General features: G+C 50.6%; 1 protein-coding gene across 5 annotated transcripts in view; it reads left to right on the top strand.

Moving 5' to 3' along the window:
- The window catches only part of KANK1 (KN motif and ankyrin repeat domains 1), a 1,603,545-nt gene that overhangs the window by 739,383 nt on the left and 850,009 nt on the right, over positions 1-14,153 (top strand). The gene's annotated exons all lie outside the window — the stretch shown is intronic.

The following is a 14,153-nucleotide window of genomic DNA, read 5'->3' as shown; positions in this document are numbered from 1 at the left end:
CATCAACTTGCAGGTTGTATGTGATGCCAAGGGAATCATTACCTCTGTATATGCTAACTATCCAGGGTCTACCCATGATAGTTTCATATTCAGAATGTCACCCCTACACCGGGCCCCGGAAGCTGGGAGGCATGACAACACATGGCTCATTGGTGAGTACAAATGGCCCTGCAAATGCATGCATGTCTCACACAAACACAACCACACCACTGACAAACCATGTCACCTCCACAGGGGACAGTGCCTACCCTCTGAACACCTACATGATGACGCCAATACGGAACCCCATGACACCACCCCAGGTAAGATACAACGCAGCCCATATTGCAACTAGGGCCATAGTGGAGTGCACATTCAGAGTGCTAAAGTCACGCTTCCGCTCCCTTGACCACTCTAGTGGTGAGCTACTTTATGTGCCACCAGTAGTGTGCAGGATCATTGTGGCAGCATGTTTCCTGCACAATGTTGCAACACAGCGTGGTGTACCGGTGGACATGGTGGTGCCCCCACATCCCCAACCACATGCACGGCGGATGCGCATGGGAGGGGAAAGGGCACCTGGTGAGGCTTCCCCAGCTTGTAGCACAATTTTTCACCTAAAATCCAACCCCTGCGGAGTGCACACAGGCCTGTCACATTCCAGGTGACAATCAATGATGACAAAGGAACAATAATCTGTCCCAACCTTAACATCCTGAAAATGTGTCCTCGGAAGTGCTTCATTTTGTGCATCCCTTAGTACTAAAAGTATCTCAATCTGGTATGCACAAAAGGATACACGTGGAAGATGGAGTATGCCAGAAACGGCATGACAAAGTACACATCTAAATGCTGGTATGTCACCTAAACCCTCCCACGCTTCATGTCACCTGCTTGACACACCATGCCATGGCATGCAATGTCTAAACAGAGAAATAAATGGCCAACACATAACACTTCTGTCACAAAGCGTACAACGATCAACCCAAAAAGTCAAGTAATAACTCACTCATCAATATAATCATGTACACAGAAACATCAATTGGCCAGTACAACAAACTAGAAACACAGGACCCAAGAGTTAATCTGTCTGACTGTGACCGTACCCAAATGCACATGCTCCTCAATGTGTCGTGACTTGCACATGCCACCTTTCTAAATTGCACCCTTCAAAATTCGTGTGGCACTGCTAATTAAAGGGGGCCAGGGAAGCGCATACAACATGAAAGCTAACAACAATGGAGACAGTCAAGGCAATACATGAACATGGAACATGAACGAAGGATGCACCTCAATGTACGAATATAAAATGATGGCAACCATGCACTGGACAAACAATCATGAATCCCACTAGGGGTGTATACACAGGTCGGACTTGAGACTGCCCACAGATAGAATGGAAGCCCAATGCCACTGTGTAAGTTACTTTCACACGCTGCACTCCTGGCAAGCCCATGGAAAGGGGAAGCAGGAATGGCATATGTGCCTGGATCCAAGGCACAAACATCAACACGAGACAAGCCTCTATGGGACCAGCTGGAACCTACAGTGGATGTCCTCGGCTGCCACACAAAGCAACACACTGTCACTTAAAGGCACAATAGACAAAAAACAAATAAAAAAAAAATGCCCATAGGGGTCCGGGGAGGGGGGGCCTAAAAGGGAGGAGGTGCAGGGTGCACGTCAACACCCACATGTGTGGATGTTAAAAAAGAAACTTCCATGGGTTAGTGGGCTGCACGGCTATGATCGAGTGGGAGACCTGTCACTGCTGTTGCCACCCTCTGGTGCTGCATCAGAATGTGATAGTGGAAAGGGAGGATAACCACATGTAGCCCTGGTCTGGGCCTCCATGGCAGTGGCCATGCGGGAGTGAGATGCTTGCATCTGCAACATGATGGCCTGGAGGTCTCCATGCAACACCTCATGGGATGCACACAATTCCTCCGTGATGGACTGAGTCATCAGTTGCATCTGCTGTTCAGACTGTCTACTGCTGGCTGCCTCGATTGCAGCCAGTGTAGTCCTTAGGGACCTATACTCTGACCTCAGGGCTTACTCGTTGGCACGACCTTCTGCAGCCAAGGATGCACGCAGAGCCCTCAGTTCTGCCCGTCGTCTCATGTTGCTGGCCACCATGTTCAGCCGGTGAGCGCGGCATGTGGACCGCAATGCCTGCTGCTGGTGCTCCACCTGTCTTGCTGGGGATATCATGGAATTGGCCACCCTATCCATGCTTTGAGCCAACATCTCATGTGAAGCAGCCTGTTGTTGTGCAACAGCATACATGGACTGCTCCCGCACAGTATCACCAGCTAACACACGTCCACCGTGTTGGCAGACCCCACGCCTGCCTAGGCCACCTGGCCTTGATGTGATGAAGCCGTCTGTGGCTGCAGGACTGCATCCCTCTCTTGATCTGCTGCCCCAGGACCAGGATTCAATACTGTGGAGCGTGACCCTGCAATCGTTACCACCACAGACGGACGTCCCAACACTGACTGGCCCTGTGAGGGGGCTTACCCCCCCACCTCCAGACGTTTGGGATGCAACAGCACCCACATTCGATGCACTCACCTACAACACCACAGAGGTATTCATATCTGATTCACCACCAGAGCCTAAGGCTTCCTCAGAGGCAGACTCAGACTGAGTCTGGGCCAGGATGGCCTGTAGCACCAGTGAAACTTCATGGGCTACCACACCACGCCCTTCACTGGTGGTTGGTTGTGGCTCACTATCCTGTTCCTCCTCCACCTCCTCCTCTGCATCCAGTGCCTCATCACCTGCACCTGGACAGCAAAAAAAATGAAGAGCCCTGTAAATACAATAGACCACACACATAGGCATCACAATGTCGTCATGTACACATCAACCTGCCATGTCACAAACTCCTGCACCTACGCAGTGTCAATGCAAGTGAAGGCTAGCATGAAAGCAGCATGGACCTGTGTGGAAGGGCTAAATACAACCTGTAATGCAAGGTGCATAGCACCTGCTACAAACATAATCACCTGACTGGCATAGTTCATCCACCAACATCACACATGCAAAAACACATATGCCACATACCATAGCCGTGCCTAATCTGTAATACTGCATGATATGTGACTTGCTGACTACTGTCCCAGAGCCATGTACAATGGATGTGACATGACATGTAAATCACAAACTCAATACACACAAGTGTCACACGGTGCAACAACGCAAGGGTGGTCGAATAGAGTGAAGCCAGACACACCCATCCCATGAGACCAGCTCACATTGACATCATGCTAGTGAATAGGCATGGTGAAGGTGGGACCTGGGGTTGGAAGTGGGAGTGGGCAGTGCAGTACATAGAAATGGCATACCAAATAAATACAACTACATTACCATCAATGAAAATGCAGTGTGCTGGTGGAAGTATATGTGCAAACATCAGCTGTCAATAGCTGCTAGAGGGTAGTAGGGATACAGCTAACAGCCACCGAGTGTGGAGTGTGGCAGGGAGCCAATGCATGGGTACAGCTGGTGGTTTCAGAGGCCCATGTCGGAGATCATAGTGTGGGCAGGTGACTAGTGCATTCTTGGTCATCCAGGACTCCAGAAGGGGAGAGGAGGTAGAGAAAGCAGAACACATGAGGAAGTATCATAAGAGCCCTCAGACCCAGAGAAGGCTCACCTCCAGTGCCATTGAGGTAGGGAGGCTGTAGCAGAGGGAGGCCCCACCCGAAGATAGACATTAATCACCAACTAATTGCTCTGAGAAGTAACTGACCCTGAGGGAGTAGGAACGGGATGATCAAATACCATGAGAAGGAGGCAAATTGGGAAGATGGAGTTGAAGGAACTGTGGCACCATGAGCCATAAGGCCCTGTGGACAATGCGGAGCGATTGACAATGAACAGTCGTAGCCAGTGGGAGCTAGTGCCATCATCACAGTCCTAGGGAAACACAATACCTGGCACCAAGACAAAAGGACACTCACCACTGTCCAGGTCAGGATGAGTTGCAGAGGGAAGAGAGAAGAGGCACATAAACTGGGTATAGGCCATTGCAGTCTGCAGGTCAACAAGCAAGTGTCCGTCCACCATGACATGGTTCGCCCATTGCAGTCATGCAAATGCAGCCAGAACTGCCAGACAACCAACACACTTCATCCAAGCAACATACACATGACCTGAACACACACGCATCACCACTTACCAGTCATTACCAAATAGATTGGCATGTCTCCCATGCCTTGAATCTGCTCCACATCAATCATAGCACCTCTGATCTCCTCCTGTGGAGCGAGTTTTTCGTCCTCTTCTGGTAACCCACCTCCAGTCACCAGAGTAGAGGTGTAGTTGGCACCCATCTTACCTTTGGGTCAGCGTCCGAGGTCATACCAACGCTTCATTGCGTCAGTAGCTGAGCGCATGGGCCAAGGCGTTAATAAGGTCAGCAACACACTGCTAGTGGGCCATATGCTGGGCAGGCGTATGTGTGCCCCCTGCCTGCACAAGCATGTCGTGTTGGTGTACCTGCACGTAGTCCATGAGGACCTGGAGTTCCTCATCACTAAAGCTCCTGTGCCGTGCCTTGGGACTGAGCCTTTTTGCCTACTGCACGCTTTGCCTTCTTACGAGGCTGCACACACCTCGAGTGGCTGGGACCACTTGCGTCCATAGGGGCTGGAGCACTGGTGGCCTGGGCTGTGGCATCACACACTGATGGTGTGACTGTAGGTGCCCTTGCAGGTGGCTGTACCTGGGTGCCGGTGCCATGACGCTGCACAGCATGTCCCTTCCCCTTCAATGCACGGATAGCATCTGCCCCTGAAACTCTGTGGACCGGGGCGGGGAGCACCACAGGCATGGCTGAGTGACCCAGAGGCTGGGTGGTGTTTGCAACAGCTGCCCCTGCAGCTTCCTGACCCTGTTGGGTTGGGGGCATGGCTCTCCCAGCATGGGCTGGACACCTCTGCCACCTTGCACACCTCCGCCACCACCACCCTGGCCACCTTTGCCTCCCTTCACACTAGTTGCAATCCCAGTCATGGCACAGATGGATTTGTGCAATGGGAGGTGCAGCTATCGATTTTCCTGGGCAATTTGAGTGAAGGGGCAGTGTACGTGATGTCAAACGTACCAGTGTGCCCCAGGAAGGCTCAGTGTAACCCCTGGGGAAAAATAAACGGGCCGCGTCACGCACAGGCACCCCAAATATGAAATAAACATGTACTCGACCCCTCGGCAGCCCATGTGTAAAGAAAAAACCTAATGCAGTATGCTGTGGCACCCAGCAACACATGAAATACGTACGTGAAGGACATGTAAGCTACAGTGATGTTAAATAAGGGGTTGCGTGAAACACAGGGGTACCCACAGATTGCAAATGCGTACGCAACTCAGTCAGCCTCAAAAGTACGCGCGCACGTGCGCTGAGGCAATCCCCCCACCAAAAGAAGAGGCTTGCACGCAGTGAAGAGATTGTGTGGAAACAAAGTCCACACGTCTCTCCGCTATAACTCAGAAAGCGTATGATGCTCTCCTACTCACTACTTTATCCTGAACGTCACGCCCAACGTTCAGCACGTGTCACATAAGTTACATGCTTAGGGCCTTTCCTCTGAATACACTCTAACGCGCTGGTTCCTACCAGCCAATTTATCTGCCTCCAAGTGCCCCGACCTGCCTCCTACGAGCCATCTGCTGCTGCCTGCCCACTCTGTGTGCCTGTTGCCCATGTGCCTTGCAATTTGGTGCCTGCTGTAAAGCCATTTCCAGTGCTCCTGTCACTGTGACCACATCTGCTGATCCCGAAGACTCCCGACGACGTGCCATACCACCGCTCCACAGCCCAGCCACCCACACCTGCCTCGGGGGTTGCCATGTCTGAACTAACATCACCTGAGGCAAGTGGCAACCCCACGGCAGCGAGGCAGTGGGCTGTCAGCTTCTCAGCCAGGGAAGTTGACATCCTGGTGGAGCAAGTCCAGGGGCATTATGAAGCCCTCTTCCCGGGAAAATCGCAAGTCGGCAGGGAAGGAAGGAAGGAAGGATGGAGGAGGCTCTGGGCGGACATCGTGGGTGCCACCCATGTGGAAGGTGTGGCACCGCGCGACTAGACATATGTCCACAAGCACTGGGAGGACTTCATGGCCAGGACCCACAACAAGGCCTGGCGCTTCCTCAAGGCTGGTGACCAACAACAACTATCGGGTCCTGGAGAGGTTCTATCCAGCGCTGTACAACCAGGTCCGGGATTTGGAGCTCTGTCTGGAGTCCACTGGTGTGTGTCCATGTTTTCTCTTACGTGCACCATTGCCTCAGGTCTGGCATGCCTCTTGTACAGATGTCTGTGTACATGTCCCAGACCGTGCTGCATTTGAGTCCGGCCCAGTCGTCCTTCCAGGTACTGTCATCTTCCGGGGGCGAGGAGGCTGGTGCTGTCAGTCACCGGCCGCAGCTGCTAAGGGTAGGTCCAAGAGGGCGAAGGTGGTGGAGGACTCCTGAGCAGTGGGAGGGACAGATGAGTCCACACAGGGGCATGACACTGCGGAAGACAGTGGGGAGGCATCCAGGTTGGCAGACGATGTGGAGGAGGAGGCCACATCAGCCCACTCCATTGGGCCCGGCGGGGGTGATGACGTAGGTGTGACTGCTGCAGTCCAGACTCGGGGGCCGGAGGCAGCGCAGGTCACAATGGAGGTGCCTGTGCTAATTCCTGCCCCTGGGACTGTGACTGCATCTGTATGCACCTGCGGGCATGCCTCAGGCCAGACCCATCCGCAGGTGGCGGATATATCCACGTAAACGGATACACCAATACCTGCGAATGAAGCCATTTGGGACCGGGTGGAACCGGTGCTAGCCGGTCTCACGAGGTGTACAGGCAACATCCGTGATGACGTGCAGGATTCCAATCGGGGGCTTGAATGTCATCACTATGAGATCTGTAGTCTCATCAACTGGCTAGCACAGTTCATGGTCTCGCAATGGGTCTGTGGGCTGGCCACTTATGTGACCCACCCCTCCTTGTCTCCCTCCTCTTTGTGCCAGTCATCCTCCCTGCCGTCTTCTGGCCCAGATGCCACCAGGGCCCCCTGTGCATCTGTCCCAACCCCAGCGGCCAGCCTGGTGGAGATCACGTCCCTGCCAGGGTCGGGAGTCGAGGTGGAATCAGCACATGTGGTCACCACAGCAACAGGAGCTATGGCAATGGAGGAAGAGCAGGCACCAAGCAGAAAGGCACGTGCACGACAGCCCCGGGGGTTGTCATCCCAGAGGCTGTCCTTGATGCGCAGGCACCGGGCATATTGGCAGCAGCAGGCTCACAGTAGGAGGCAACAGGACTCTGGGCTTTCAACAGCAGGTAGGCACCGGCCACCAGGCAGGAGACAAACATGGACCTTACGACAAGGATGTCTTCCGTGTTGGAGCGTTTGGACCAGCAGATCGGGGCAGAGCGGCAGCGGGCACAGGAGGCACGACTTGCCATGGCCAGGGTGGAGAATTCACTGCGTTGGGCAGAGGTCCTTGAGGAGCCTTGCAGGGAGTTTAAGAGGAGCATTGTGTAGTCCCTGCAAGCCCTCGAGGGGGAAGCGGAGGCCCGCCTAGTGGAAGTGGACGCAGTGTTCGATGATGAGACTGAGAGGTTGCATGGCGAGGAGGACGACTAGCCCGCTGCCATTGTATATAGTTCTTTAGGTGCAGGTTTCAATTACATTTTTGAGAGTTCCTGAACTTTGCTCCATATTCTGTACAGTTTTTTTTTAGGATTATAAGACATGTTTTGGGACAATGGACCCTGGTTGTTTGTAAATAGTTGTATTTTTCCGGGATCAATTTTATTTCACCATGGAGGAATGGTTTTCTTTTCATTTGTGTTTTTATTTGGACTTGCATTAATGGCCATGGACCACATGTTTGAGTTTTTCATTTTCAACATCCATTTTATTTACGTTTTCATGCTCTTTTGTTTTTTAATTTAATTCATGCTGGTTTTATATGTTGATTTTACTGAGTATGAATTTAATACTGATTTTTTAAAATATATTTTTACCCATTGGAATCAAAGTGGTGTCTGGTCTCAATGGTTTAGTGCAAGTTTCACTCTTCCTTGACTCAGTTCTGTGTCCCTGCTGTTGACCAATGTTGTTCATGTGTGTGCACACATGCATGCATGTGTGATTTTAGGATTCCGATGCCATGGGGCATGTACTTGGGAGCATGACCAATGGATGGGTGTTGAGGTGCACTGGGAGTGTGCAGCGTGTGGTGGCATTTGATTTCCATGTGCTGCTTTAATGTATATTGGTCCAAAGTGTTTTGGGGTGGGGGGTGTCCCATGAGGTGGGGCCTGCCGGCAGGTTGCCATCACTGGTGTTGGTGGGGAGGCATGGGGCGGGGCCGCCTACAGGTTGCCGTCACTGGTGTTGGTGGGGGGACATGGGGCGGGGCATGACTGGTGGTTGCCGTCACTGGTGTTGGTGGAGGGACATGAGGCGGGGCATGACTGATGGTTGCCATCACTGGTGGGGTGGGGGACATGAGGCGGGGCCTGCCTGCAGGTTGCTGTCACTGGTGTTGGTGGGGGGGACATGGAGCGGGGCCTGCCTGCAGGTTGCTGTCACGGGTGATTGGGGGGGGGCCCATGTGGTCTGGGCTGCCTGGGGGGTATGGGGTCAAGGGTGATTTGGGGGGGGGTCTCATGTGGTGTGGGCTGCCTGCGGGGTATGGTCACGGGTGATGGGGGGCATGTGGTGTGGGCTGCCTGCAGGGTATGGTGATGGGGGGGGGGGTCCCATGTGGTGTGGGCTGCTTCGGGGTATGGTCACGGGTGCTGGGGGTCCCATGTGGTGTGGGCTGCCTGCGGGGTATGGTCACGGGTGATGGGGGAGCGGGGGGCATGTGGTGTGGGCTGCCTGCAGGGTATTGTGATGGGGGGAGGTCCCATGTGGTGTGGGCAGCCTGCGTGGTGTTCGCTAATGGCTGCACGCGCCGGCCTTTCCATGCGATTTGGCTGGTGCGACCGGGGTACGCGATTACGCTGGGGTGCGACCGGGGTACGTGCAGGCCTTTCCCCACGATTTGGCTGGTGCGACCGGGGTACGTGATTACGCTTGGGTGCGGAAGGGGTACGGCCGGCCCTTTCCACTTGATTTGGCAGGTGCGACCGGGGTATGCGCAGGCCTTTCCATTCGAATTTGGCTGGTGCAACCGGGGTACGCAATTTCGCTGGGGTGCAGATGGGGTACGCACGGACCTTTCCACGCAATTTGCTTGTGCATCTGGGGTACGTGCAGGCCTTTGCACGCGATTTGGCTGGTGCGACCGGGGTATGCGATTTCGCTGGTGTGCGGATGGGGTACACGCTGCCTTTTCCACGCAATTTGGCTGGTGCGACCGGGGTACGTGCTGATTTTTCACACAATTGCGATGGGGGGGGCAGTCTGCTGGCCCACGGATGGCGTGGGGCCTTGCGCCGTATTAGGCAGTTCATTGGCTTTTTCATGCGCACAGGGGCGTTACTGGCGCTGCTTGATGTTCATTGCGCCACAGGTACTGAAGCCTTGGAAAATCCGTGAATAAGCTTGCTGTGCAATTGCTGATTTGCGTCACGGCTGTCGCACGCTCCTTCTCGGCACGCAGTCTCTTGCACTACTTCTGCTCTGGATTCCATAAATCTGTCATCCCAACCCAAAACCGATTTTTCCATTGTGTGCTGAAAAACGAATTTCCCGCTTACCTTTCTTCCCGTCATAGCGTTTCCGTGAGCTATATCTCAAATCCTATTTTTCCCTTGTGTTCCCACTCCTTGCCACTGCCTTCCATTCAAAAGAGTCAAGCCTAGTGGATGTTTGTGGGAGTGAGGATTGCTGGGACCAAAGTATAATTCTGTTTTCAGTCATTTTCATTGTGCACTGTGATCTGTTCTTTGCTTATATTGGAAGGTGATGTAAAAGGTAGCTATTGAAACTGCATAGTCTGGTGTCATCTCTGTGTTGGTAATTTGCTGAAAATGATATTTTGTTTTTGTGTTGCCACCACGTTGGTGGCTGATGTAATCTATTCTAATTTGCCTAAATTAATGAATACATATCTTATTAATACACACCGGCCTGGTTCCTAGTCCATTGTGGCACTAGGTATTTGTTGAAGTTGTGTGCGGGATGGGTTGGAGGCCTTATCAAAAAGGACCTGAATGATCGAAATAAGTGTTTTTATTGTGTGCCACATTCCTTGTAGGGGAAGGAGATCCCTGACTTGCGTGTGACCGTATAATAAACCGCGACAACTGAAAGCGATTCCCTTCGGGTGGGTGATTTTGTCATGGGAGATTTGTGGGCCAGAGGAAAAGGGATGTGCAATCAAATGCCTCCCAAAGGAAACTTGTACTCGCATTTGCTTCCCAATTTCACAAGCCGTGTAGACTGTTCTGTTTGTTTTTATGCTTCACACACTAGATCATAGGTTTGCAACCTTTAACTCTTCTGGTGTTGAACCAAACGTACCATGAGTCCTAGCTAGCATAGTGGACGGTAATGGGTAACTAGCAGTCCTAGTCCAAAACCTCTTTCAACCCTCTGCAGCATCAGCAAAACGACATCATCTAGTGGTGCTGTTAAGCAAGGGTACTGATCAGCAGATGTATGGCCCGTTCACAGCCACACCAAACTTGTGTAAGAGGGAACCTCCTAACATTTGTTAATTGTGTTGAACATCTTTGTGAGGTTTGGAGTATGATTGTGCCTGTACCCTCCAGTTTATCAGAGTACAATTACAGAAAATTTGGATCCGAAAATCGAGTGTTTACAGTGTTGTGAAATAAATAGTGCAGCAAATCTTTGTCAGGAAGATGCTAATACACATTGTAATTGGAAAAACTGGAGTCTGTTAATAATATTACAAAATGAAGACCACTGTACACGTGAGAAACTACTGTGCAGGGATGATGTAAAAAAACATAGCCTTTCCTCCTCAACCTGTGCGCCTTTGAATCTATCTTTTGGGAATTTCTTTATAATAGCATTACATTTTTTTATGCTGGGTTCCACTCATTAGACACTATGCATTTAAAAGTTGGGTCACATTATGTGCAAAATATTGGTTGAACAACATGGCCCTGTAATTTCTTAGCAAGGCGAAATGCCTCTGTGTTTGAGTAAATGTCTGTTTTGTTTCCAATGTATGTCCCTTTAGATAAGGGGTCCATGAAAGACTGAATTCCTGGCATACGTCTCCCTGCAGCCAATGGAGTTTAAACTGGGGGAAAATCCCTTTATTTATTTTAATATTTATAACGGGCCACATGCCCATGGGCCTCAGAGCGCACATAAAGAGACAAACGGAACATGTCTGGGGCCAATGGCCAGGGAGTGTAGGAGGGGCAGAGACAAACTTAACCTGGGTTAAGATTGAACAGGTAGGTTTTGATTTGCTTCTTGAACAGTGAAAGATTCTTGGCCAGGCGTATAATCCCAAAGTGCGTTCCAATGCAAGGGAGCCTGGATGTCCCTTCAAAGCGCGCCAGCTTGTATCTGGGCTACGCAAGGTTAGGGTAGGTGGAGGACCGAAGTTGTCTCCCTGGTGTGTGGGCCTTCACACGATTCTTTAAGTATGTTGGGCTGGCATTTTAATGACAGCATGAGAATCTTTGATCCTGTGTTGTACTGGTAGCCAGTGTAGTGTCCTCCGAGCATCAGATACATGGGCACATTTGGACATGCCATGAATGGCAGGAATTGTCCCATTCTGTGCAACCTGTAGCGATTGCGTGTTTGAGAGTGCGGTCCCAGCCAGCAGGCTATTAAAATGGTCAAGTCTGGAGTTTATTAATTCCGAAGCTAGCAACGCACAGTTCTTGACAGAGCGAAATGGGTGGATGTAGTTCAGTAACTTGGAGATGAGGCCACAGGAGGATCGGATGTAAGAGACGTGTGGTCTCATGGCCCGTTCAGCATCAAAAATGACCCCTAGTGTCTGACTTTTTTGGACACGATGATGTTGCTGGCAATAAAAAAATTGGCATAGGCCGGATTCCGTTTATTAAGGCAGGCTCTGGATGCTACAATCAGGAGCTCAGTTTTGTTGCAGTTCAAGGCAAATGAATTGCCTGCCATCCATGGAATGCATCGTAGATTTTATTTATGGCAGCTAGATCCTGTTCATACTTCCCGCTCAGCTCAAGGATGACCTGGGTCCCGCTCAGCTCAAGGATGACCTGGGTGTCGTCAACATAATTTGCATACTGTACACCCAGGCCGTCCAGAAGGTCGATTAGGGCCTGGTGTAGACATTAAACAGGGTGGGTGATGAGCATGAGCCCTGGGGAACGCTGCACGTGTGCAGAACAGGAGATGTGCTTGCTTCTAAGACTACTACTACCACCGAACAGTCCAAGGGCCATGGAATGAGGAGATCCATTGTGATGCCTGGTCGGAGCAGTGCACTAGCTCCCTGAGCCTCGTCACCAGGAGAGAGTGATCCACTAGGTCGAAGGTCGCTGAGAGATCTAAGAGCATCGCGGGATGACCCCTATCTGCTATGCCAGCCAAGGTGGATTTAAGATCCAGCATCGCGGTTTCCGTCCTGTGCTGAGCTCTAAAACCCGATTGACATTACCCCAAGATGTGGTGATCTTCTATGTGTTTCTGCAGCTGCAGATATGGCAATTTGTCCATGATCTTGCCTTTTTTTCCATGTAAAAGGGATGTGCAGCTCTGTGCGTTTTCTTTTGTTGCTCAATTATCACGTGACCACTGCTTAAGAGGTCTCTGGGACTTCGAAGGCTTATGGCACTACCATCTTCGCATAATACTTTGTTAGTCCAATAGAAGTTATCAAAACTTATTTTGCTTGTCTTTCCGCACAAAATAAAATTGTGTGGTGTTTGTGGAGCGTGTAACCATGGTTACTTTTATTGATTGGTGGGTTATACACTACACCATAGTTTATACCGGCTCAAAGGTGTCTGTACAAGAGCCTTAAGACGAAGGGCTATTTATCTGGGCATTACAGGTGAAAATAATTAAAGGCTGCTAGGATATTAAAGGATCATCCTTTTTCTAGTGCCTGGACAGAGAGCGCACCAAAAATGAGTGTCAGCTCAGTTTGTAATAAATGTACATTCCCATGCAGGGATGGACTGTCCTATAGGGAATTCTGGAGACTTCCGGGTAGGCCTCTCCACCCTGGGCCTCGTTTGCATGATATTTCCACATTTTCTCATAAGGGGTGGGCTTGCTGAAAATGTGTAATATAGGCCCACATTGATAATTATTTCCAGGGCTTCTTTTGGTTCTCAGTCTACCTCTGTTCCCATAGGAAACAGGCAGGGGAGAAACCTAGACAAGTACATGGTCAAAATGAGTGCTCTAGGTGTGCTCAGATTAGTGAAAGCACAGTCATTAAACGAAACCATGTGCAGCATGCTGCAGTATTTGTAAAGCAGTGAGTGTGCAGTTGCACCACCTGTTGGTGAAAGGCTGTACATGCAAGCCAACTGAGGACTGCTTTTTGAGTTTGCACTAAAGGCAATATATGTGGGTAGCTGCTTCAATGATTATCATTAGTTGGGAAATGTCTACATGATGGTTCAATTCCAATGAATTATAGTTTACCTGGATGCTGATCGTATTTCAGCAAATTGCACCCATTTGAAACATCAGTACGGACTCACCTGTGTATTATTAGTAGAGTCGCATTTTCTTAGTAAAAAAAAGGGATCCTCTACAATACCTAGATAGACGTCCGAGGCTAAAGTCACAAAGTGTAGTGACTTTTATTTTTCATTCTCATCTTTTCATTTCACCATCTCAGCCCGAATCGCAAAGGCTAGCTGTCCTCCCATTTACTTAATTTAGGGCTTAGAATGAGGCCTTTCGCCAAAACATGTTTTCCTACTGTAAAGCAAAGAGTAGGACACACATGCCTCCAGTGCGAAAATTTTCTTTGGTGCTGTAGCAACTTCCAGAAGAATCGACATGTGTGGTGTCATACTCCAGCGACCAAAAACATGTACGAGCATGCTTGTCAAGATCACCAAATGGTAATCCCCTTATTGGGAGTACTTTTATTCTTCTTAGTCCCCATCCTATGAGGCATCCACCTCTCGAGATGACCCCATTTGATTAATGGTGAACCCTGACACCAAACATGCCACGTGGAGAGTACAAAGGCACCTTTTACCCAGCACATCTATT

This window comes from Ambystoma mexicanum, chromosome 6p, assembly GCF_040938575.1.
Source record: "Ambystoma mexicanum isolate Mex_15411 chromosome 6p, UKY_AmexF1_1, whole genome shotgun sequence".
Taxonomy (NCBI): domain Eukaryota; kingdom Metazoa; phylum Chordata; class Amphibia; order Caudata; family Ambystomatidae; genus Ambystoma; species Ambystoma mexicanum.
The sequence above is the reverse complement of the archived record's forward strand: the minus strand, read 5'-3'. Positions and strand labels throughout refer to the sequence as shown.